This window comes from Leptopilina heterotoma, unplaced genomic scaffold, assembly GCF_015476425.1.
Source record: "Leptopilina heterotoma isolate Lh14 unplaced genomic scaffold, ASM1547642v1 Lhet_123, whole genome shotgun sequence".
Classification (NCBI taxonomy): Eukaryota; Metazoa; Arthropoda; class Insecta; order Hymenoptera; family Figitidae; genus Leptopilina; species Leptopilina heterotoma.
In genome coordinates, this window is record NW_025110842.1 from 2,644,255 (window position 1) to 2,653,999 (window position 9,745).

Below are 9,745 nucleotides of genomic sequence, written 5' to 3' on the forward strand. Positions count from 1 at the left end.
GGATCCTGTAGGGCTCGATCCCTACTACAACTCAGGTGACTTCCAGACGACAGAAATTAGAAGAAATTGAAAAAAAAAATTTTTAAGGCGATTTTAAGCGAATTTCGATTGTCTGATGGCGTACGGGTGGACCTGCTACCACTTTAAAACGAAAATAAAAATCTCTATCATTCAGGATCCTGTAGGGCTCGATCCCTACTACAACTCAGGTGACATCCAGACGACAGAAATTAGAAGAAATTGAAAAAAAAAAATTTTTAAGGCGATTTTAAGCGAATTTCGATTGTCTGATGGCGTACGGGTGGACCTGCTACCACTTTAAAACGAAAATAAAAATCTCTATCATTCAGGATCCTGTAGGGCTCGATCCCTACTACAACTCAGGTGACTTCCAGACGACAGAAATTAGAAGAAATTGAAAAAAAAAATTTTTAAGGCGATTTTAAGCGAATTTCGATTGTCTGATGGCGTACGGGTGGACCTGCTACCACTTTAAAACGAAAATAAAAATCTCTATCATTCAGGATCCTGTAGGGCTCGATCCCTACTACAACTCAGGTGACATCCAGACGACAGAAATTAGAAGAAATTGAAAAAAAAAATTTTTAAGGCGATTTTAAGCGAATTTCGATTGTCTGATGGCGTACGGGTGGGGGTGCTACCACTTTAAAACGAAAATAAAAATCTCTATCATTCAGGATCCTGTAGGGCTCGATCCCTACTACAACTCAGGTGACTTCCAGACGACAGAAATTAGAAGAGATTGAAAAAAAAATTTTTTAAGGCGATTTTAAGCGAATTTCGATTGTCTGATGGCGTACGGGTGGACCTGCTACCACTTTAAAACGAAAATAAAAATCTCTATCATTCAGGATCCTGTAGGGCTCGATCCCTACTACAACTCAGGTGACTTCCAGACGACAGAAATTAGAAGAAATTGAAAAAAAAAAATTTTTAAGGCGATTTTAAGCGAATTTCGATTGTCTGATGGCGTACGGGTGGACCTGCTACCACTTTAAAACGAAAATAAAAATCTCTATCATTCAGGATCCTGTAGGGCTCGATCCCTACTACAACTCAGGTGACTTCCAGACGACAGAAATTAGAAGAAATTGAAAAAAAAAAATTTTTAAGGCGATTTTAAGCGAATTTCGATTGTCTGATGGCGTACGGGTGGACCTGCTACCACTTTAAAACGAAAATAAAAATCTCTATCATTCAGGATCCTGTAGGGCTCGATCCCTACTACAACTCAGGTGACTTCCAGACGACAGAAATTAGAAGAAATTGAAAAAAAAAATTTTTAAGGCGATTTTAAGCGAATTTCGATTGTCTGATGGCGTACGGGTGGACCTGCTACCACTTTAAAACGAAAATAAAAATCTCTATCATTCAGGATCCTGTAGGGCTCGATCCCTACTACAACTCAGGTGACTTCCAGACGACAGAAATTAGAAGAAATTGAAAAAAAAAATTTTTAAGGCGATTTTAAGCGAATTTCGATTGTCTGATGGCGTACGGGTGGACCTGCTACCACTTTAAAACGAAAATAAAAATCTCTATCATTCAGGATCCTGTAGGGCTCGATCCCTACTACAACTCAGGTGACTTCCAGACGACAGAAATTAGAAGAAATTGAAAAAAAAAATTTTTAAGGCGATTTTAAGCGAATTTCGATTGTCTGATGGCGTACGGGTGGACCTGCTACCACTTTAAAACGAAAATAAAAATCTCTATCATTCAGGATCCTGTAGGGCTCGATCCCTACTACAACTCAGGTGACTTCCAGACGACAGAAATTAGAAGAAATTGAAAAAAAAAAATTTTTAAGGCGATTTTAAGCGAATTTCGATTGTCTGATGGCGTACGGGTGGACCTGCTACCACTTTAAAACGAAAATAAAAATCTCTATCATTCAGGATCCTGTAGGGCTCGATCCCTACTACAACTCAGGTGACTTCCAGACGACAGAAATTAGAAGAAATTGAAAAAAAAAATTTTTAAGGCGATTTTAAGCGAATTTCGATTGTCTGATGGCGTACGGGTGGACCTGCTACCACTTTAAAACGAAAATAAAAATCTCTATCATTCAGGATCCTGTAGGGCTCGATCCCTACTACAACTCAGGTGACTTCCAGACGACAGAAATTAGAAGAAATTGAAAAAAAAAATTTTTAAGGCGATTTTAAGCGAATTTCGATTGTCTGATGGCGTACGGGTGGACCTGCTACCACTTTAAAACGAAAATAAAAATCTCTATCATTCAGGATCCTGTAGGGCTCGATCCCTACTACAACTCAGGTGACATCCAGACGACAGAAATTAGAAGAAATTGAAAAAAAAAATTTTTAAGGCGATTTTAAGCGAATTTCGATTGTCTGATGGCGTACGGGTGGGGGTGCTACCACTTTAAAACGAAAATAAAAATCTCTATCATTCAGGATCCTGTAGGGCTCGATCCCTACTACAACTCAGGTGACATCCAGACGACAGAAATTAGAAGAAATTGAAAAAAAAAATTTTTAAGGCGATTTTAAGCAAATTTCGATTGTCTGATGGCGTACGGGTGGACCTGCTACCACTTTAAAACGAAAATAAAAATCTCTATCATTCAGGATCCTGTAGGGCTCGATCCCTACTACAACTCAGGTGACATCCAGACGACAGAAATTAGAAGAAATTGAAAAAAAAAATTTTTAAGGCGATTTTAAGCGAATTTCGATTGTCTGATGGCGTACGGGTGGACCTGCTACCACTTTAAAACGAAAATAAAAATCTCTATCATTCAGGATCCTGTAGGGCTCGATCCCTACTACAACTCAGGTGACATCCAGACGACAGAAATTAGAAGAAATTGAAAAAAAAAAATTTTTAAGGCGATTTTAAGCGAATTTCGATTGTCTGATGGCGTACGGGTGGGGGTGCTACCACTTTAAAACGAAAATAAAAATCTCTATCATTCAGGATCCTGTAGGGCTCGATCCCTACTACAACTCAGGTGACTTCCAGACGACAGAAATTAGAAGAGATTGAAAAAAAAAATTTTTAAGGCGATTTTAAGCGAATTTCGATTGTCTGATGGCGTACGGGTGGGGGTGCTACCACTTTAAAACGAAAATAAAAATCTCTATCATTCAGGATCCTGTAGGGCTCGATCCCTACTACAACTCAGGTGACTTCCAGACGACAGAAATTAGAAGAGATTGAAAAAAAAAATTTTTAAGGCGATTTTAAGCGAATTTCGATTGTCTGATGGCGTACGGGTGGACCTGCTACCACTTTAAAACGAAAATAAAAATCTCTATCATTCAGGATCCTGTAGGGCTCGATCCCTACTACAACTCAGGTGACATCCAGACGACAGAAATTAGAAGAAATTGAAAAAAAAAATTTTTAAGGCGATTTTAAGCGAATTTCGATTGTCTGATGGCGTACGGGTGGACCTGCTACCACTTTAAAACGAAAATAAAAATCTCTATCATTCAGGATCCTGTAGGGCTCGATCCCTACTACAACTCAGGTGACTTCCAGACGACAGAAATTAGAAGAAATTGAAAAAAAAAATTTTTAAGGCGATTTTAAGCGAATTTCGATTGTCTGATGGCGTACGGGTAGACCTGCTACCACTTTAAAACGAAAATAAAAATCTCTATCATTCAGGATCCTGTAGGGCTCGATCCCTACTACAACTCAGGTGACATCCAGACGACAGAAATTAGAAGAAATTGAAAAAAAAAATTTTTAAGGCGATTTTAAGCGAATTTCGATTGTCTGATAACGTACGGGTGGACCTGCTACCACTTTAAAACGAAAATAAAAATCTCTATCATTCAGGATCCTGTAGGGCTCGATCCCTACTACAACTCAGGTGACATCCAGACGACAGAAATTAGAAGAAATTGAAAAAAAAAAATTTTTAAGGCGATTTTAAGCGAATTTCGATTGTCTGATAGCGTACGGGTGGACCTGCTACCACTTTAAAACGAAAATAAAAATCTCTATCATTCAGGATCCTGTAGGGCTCGATCCCTACTACAACTCAGGTGACATCCAGACGACAGAAATTAGAAGAAATTGAAAAAAAAAATTTTTAAGGCGATTTTAAGCGAATTTCGATTGTCTGATGGCGTACGGGTGGGGCTGCTACCACTTTAAAACGAAAATAAAAATCTCTATCATTCAGGATCCTGTAGGGCTCGATCCCTACTACAACTCAGGTGACATCCAGACGACAGAAATTAGAAGAAATTGAAAAAAAAAATTTTTAAGGCGATTTTAAGCAAATTTCGATTGTCTGATGGCGTACGGGTGGGACCTGCTACCACTTTAAAACGAAAATAAAAATCTCTATCATTCAGGATCCTGTAGGGCTCGATCCCTACTACAACTCAGGTGACATCCAGACGACAGAAATTAGAAGAAATTGAAAAAAAAAATTTTTAAGGCGATTTTAAGCGAATTTCGATTGTCTGATGGCGTACGGGTGGGGCTGCTACCACTTTAAAACGAAAATAAAAATCTCTATCATTCAGGATCCTGTAGGGCTCGATCCCTACTACAACTCAGGTGACATCCAGACGACAGAAATTAGAAGAAATTGAAAAAAAAAATTTTTAAGGCGATTTTAAGCAAATTTCGATTGTCTGATGGCGTACGGGTGGGACCTGCTACCACTTTAAAACGAAAATAAAAATCTCTATCATTCAGGATCCTGTAGGGCTCGATCCCTACTACAACTCAGGTGACATCCAGACGACAGAAATTAGAAGAAATTGAAAAAAAAAATTTTTAAGGCGATTTTAAGCGAATTTCGATTGTCTGATGGCGTACGGGTGGGGGTGCTACCACTTTAAAACGAAAATAAAAATCTCTATCATTCAGGATCCTGTAGGGCTCGATCCCTACTACAACTCAGGTGACTTCCAGACGACAGAAATTAGAAGAGATTGAAAAAAAAAATTTTTAAGGCGATTTTAAGCGAATTTCGATTGTCTGATGGCGTACGGGTGGGGGTGCTACCACTTTAAAACGAAAATAAAAATCTCTATCATTCAGGATCCTGTAGGGCTCGATCCCTACTACAACTCAGGTGACTTCCAGACGACAGAAATTAGAAGAGATTGAAAAAAAAAATTTTTAAGGCGATTTTAAGCGAATTTCGATTGTCTGATGGCGTACGGGTGGGGGTGCTACCACTTTAAAACGAAAATAAAAATCTCTATCATTCAGGATCCTGTAGGGCTCGATCCCTACTACAACTCAGGTGACATCCAGACGACAGAAATTAGAAGAAATTGAAAAAAAAAATTTTTAAGGCGATTTTAAGCAAATTTCGATTGTCTGATGGCGTACGGGTGGACCTGCTACCACTTTAAAACGAAAATAAAAATCTCTATCATTCAGGATCCTGTAGGGCTCGATCCCTACTACAACTCAGGTGACATCCAGACGACAGAAATTAGAAGAAATTGAAAAAAAAAATTTTTAAGGCGATTTTAAGCGAATTTCGATTGTCTGATGGCGTACGGGTGGGGGTGCTACCACTTTAAAACGAAAATAAAAATCTCTATCATTCAGGATCCTGTAGGGCTCGATCCCTACTACAACTCAGGTGACATCCAGACGACAGAAATTAGAAGAATTGAAAAAAAAAATTTTTAAGGCGATTTTAAGCGAATTTCGATTGTCTGATGGCGTACGGGTGGGGCTGCTACCACTTTAAAACGAAAATAAAAATCTCTATCATTCAGGATCCTGTAGGGCTCGATCCCTACTACAACTCAGGTGACTTCCAGACGACAGAAATTAGAAGAGATTGAAAAAAAAATTTTTTAAGGCGATTTTAAGCGAATTTCGATTGTCTGATGGCGTATGGGTGGACCTGCTACCACTTTAAAACGAAAATAAAAATCTCTATCATTCAGGATCCTGTAGGGCTCGATCCCTACTACAACTCAGGTGACTTCCAGACGACAGAAATTAGAAGAAATTGAAAAAAAAAATTTTTAAGGCGATTTTAAGCGAATTTCGATTGTCTGATGGCGTACGGGTGGGGGTGCTACCACTTTAAAACGAAAATAAAAATCTCTATCATTCAGGATCCTGTAGGGCTCGATCCCTACTACAACTCAGGTGACATTCCAGACGACAGAAATTAGAAGAAATTGAAAAAAAAAATTTTTAAGGCGATTTTAAGCGAATTTCGATTGTCTGATGGCGTACGGGTGGGGGTGCTACCACTTTAAAACGAAAATAAAAATCTCTATCATTCAGGATCCTGTAGGGCTCGATCCCTACTACAACTCAGGTGACATCCAGACGACAGAAATTAGAAGAAATTGAAAAAAAAAAATTTTTAAGGCGATTTTAAGCGAATTTCGATTGTCTGATGGCGTACGGGTGGACCTGCTACCACTTTAAAACGAAAATAAAAATCTCTATCATTCAGGATCCTGTAGGGCTCGATCCCTACTACAACTCAGGTGACTTCCAGACGACAGAAATTAGAAGAAATTGAAAAAAAAAATTTTTAAGCGAATTTCGATTGTCTGATGGCGTACGGGTGGACCTGCTACCACTTTAAAACGAAAATAAAAATCTCTATCATTCAGGATCCTGTAGGGCTCGATCCCTACTACAACTCAGGTGACATCCAGACGAAAGAAATTAAAAGAAATTGAAAAAAAAAATTTTTAAGGCGATTTTAAGCGAATTTCGATTGTCTGATGGCGTACGGGTGGGGGTGCTACCACTTTAAAACGAAAATAAAAATCTCTATCATTCAGGATCCTGTAGGGCTCGATCCCTACTACAACTCAGGTGACTTCCAGACGACAGAAATTAGAAGAAATTGAAGAAAAAAAATTTTTAAGGCGATTTTAAGCGAATTTCGATTGTCTGATGGCGTACGGGTGGGGGTGCTACCACTTTAAAACGAAAATAAAAATCTCTATCATTCAGGATCCTGTAGGGCTCGATCCCTACTACAACTCAGGTGACTTCCAGATGACAGAAATCAGAAGAAATTGAAAAAAAAAATTTTTAAGGCGATTTTAAGCGAATTTCGATTGTCTGATGGCGTACGGGTGGGGGTGCTACCACTTTAAAACGAAAATAAAAATCTCTATCATTCAGGATCCTGTAGGGCTCGATCCCTACTACAACTCAGGTGACTTCCAGACGACAGAAATTAGAAGAAATTGAAAAAAAAAATTTTTAAGGCGATTTTAAGCGAATTTCGATTGTCTGATGGCGTACGGGTGGGGGTGCTACCACTTTAAAACGAAAATAAAAATCTCTATCATTCAGGATCCTGTAGGGCTCGATCCCTACTACAACTCAGGTGACTTCCAGACGACAGAAATTAGAAGAAATTGAAAAAAAAAATTTTTAAGGCGATTTTAAGCGAATTTCAATTGTCTGATGGCGTACGGGTGGACCTGCTACCACTTTAAAACGAAAATAAAAATCTCTATCATTCAGGATCCTGTAGGGCTCGATCCCTACTACAACTCAGGTGACATCCAGACGACAGAAATTAGAAGAAATTGAAAAAAAAAATTTTTAAGGCGATTTTAAGCGAATTTCGATTGTCTGATGGCGTACGGGTGGGGGTGCTACCACTTTAAAACGAAAATAAAAATCTCTATCATTTAGGATCCTGTAGGGCTCGATCCCTACTACAACTCAGGTGACTTCCAGACGACAGAAATTAGAAGAAATTGAAAAAAAAAATTTTTAAGGCGATTTTAAGCGAATTTCGATTGTCTGATGGCGTACGGGTGGGGGTGCTACCACTTTAAAACGAAAATAAAAATCTCTATCATTCAGGATCCTGTAGGGCTCGATCCCTACTACAACTCAGGTGATTTCCAGACGACAGAAATTTGAAAGAAAAAGGAAAATAAAATTTTAATTGGATTTTTATTTTATTTAAAAATGACACTTTCTTGATAAAAGGCGAAATTTTTTAGAGAAAAAGAATTGTCTCCGAAAAGAAACGGTTCCTAAAAACTTTTTATAATTCATCTGTGAAATATGCAATTATCTTTTTTCTTAATAAAAATTTTATTTTTGAGGTTCAATTGCTTTCAAATTAATAATTTTATTTAAAGAATTACACTTTTTAGAAAAACGAGCTCATTTCCGAAAAAGTGCATTACTTAAAAACTGTTTCAAGTATTCCCTAAATTAAAAAATTTTTTTTTTTCAAAAATACAATTGGTCTTGAAGTTTTATTGCTTCTAAATTTTTAATTTTTTATAAAAAATTACACTTTTTTATTAAAAAGGGGTACATTTTTGCTGGATTTATTTCCGAAGTACACTGGGAAAAAAAGTTAGCTATTTTAGCTAATTTTTAGCTATTTTAGCTAACCTTAATTGTTATTATATAGATAGCAATTATTGTTAGCTAATGCAGCTAATAATTAGCTAAAATACCTAAGTTTTTTTCTAAAACAGCTAGTTATTAGCTGTAATACACTGCAAGCCCGATCAGCGGTCAGCTCCGGGGGTGCTCGACCGCTGATCGGGCGTAAACATATAGGACCGTACGAACTGTTTTATGATGGGATACCATTACTTGACTACTGAATTTTTTTTTAAGGGGCCAGAGCGTCTTTAATGTATACGCTACTGCCACAACTTTTCGACTCTCTCTTTGCCCCTCGCCCGCCCCATCAACAAACGACGTAAACAAGTGACCACTGATCGGGTGACCGCTGATCGGGCTTGCAGTGTAGTTAAAAATGAGCTATCCATATATTAGCAAACTCATTTTTCTCCGTGTATTGCTTACTTAAAAGCTATTTATAATTCACCTATGAAATGTAAAATAGTTTCCCCGTGAAAAATAAAAATAGTCTTGTAGTTTCATTGCTTTCAAATTATTAATTTCCGTCAAAAAAGATAAGATTTTTGGAAAAAAGACTGTTTTGTAAAAAAAAATTTTATTTTCGAAAACGGGTTTTTTTACTCAAAAATTGTTCATAATTTAATTCTAAAATTTATAAAATAAGTCTCCTTGAAAATAGGGAAACGAATCTTCGATTATTAAATAACACTTATCGAAAATAGGAATATTTTTTAGAAAATTGCACGAAACTGGATAAATTTCGATTTTAGTTTTGAATTTTGAGGTTATGCCTCAAAATATTTGGCGCCGTTTGTGCCTAAATGACACAAAAGGAAAAAAAACAAAAGGTAGAGGGCAAATATGAATACAAAAAATTTGCAAACTTAACCTAAAAATATATTCATTTACTTCTCTTTTTTCAAAACTCAGCAGTGTTTTCTAATAAAAAAAAATTATTTGTAGTGTAAAATTTGTGGTAAAATAGTAAAAAACATACCTCTATTTCTTTTTCCTTTGTCCTTGGTCTGTGACAGTATCGACAATATTTCCTGAGACACATCTTTTCCTTTGGCAGATTCGACCTTTCCTCTCTTCTTTCTTGTTCACTATTACACCTAATACACTTTTTTCCTTCTTTTAATATTTTACTCTTATAACGATTTACAAACTATTACTTTTACTGTTGTGTTTCCTGAAAATTCGAACTGAGATTCCTTGTATTCAAAGTTTCAACGATTTCAAGTATTCAAGTTTCAACGTGTTTCCCTAGTTTCAACGTCTTTTTAACTACAGCAAACTACAGCTGACTACGTCACTCGAGCCTAAAGCGTCATTCACAATGCATGCCACCATAAAGCTCTTTCTACAATAGCAGTAAATTTGCCGCGCG

The 9,745-nt window shown here is 37.1% G+C and overlaps 1 protein-coding gene across 1 annotated transcript in view; it reads right to left on the reverse strand.

The window, feature by feature from the left end:
* LOC122512548 (golgin subfamily A member 6-like protein 1) overlaps window positions 1-9,607 on the reverse strand; it is a 114,084-nt gene extending 104,477 nt beyond the window's left edge. Inside the window, exon 1 of the mRNA XM_043628446.1 lies at window positions 9,353-9,607. The gene's annotated coding sequence lies outside the window, so the exon portion shown is untranslated. The remainder of the gene's footprint in view (window positions 1-9,352) is intronic.
* Between the last annotated feature and the right edge of the window lie 138 nt (window positions 9,608-9,745).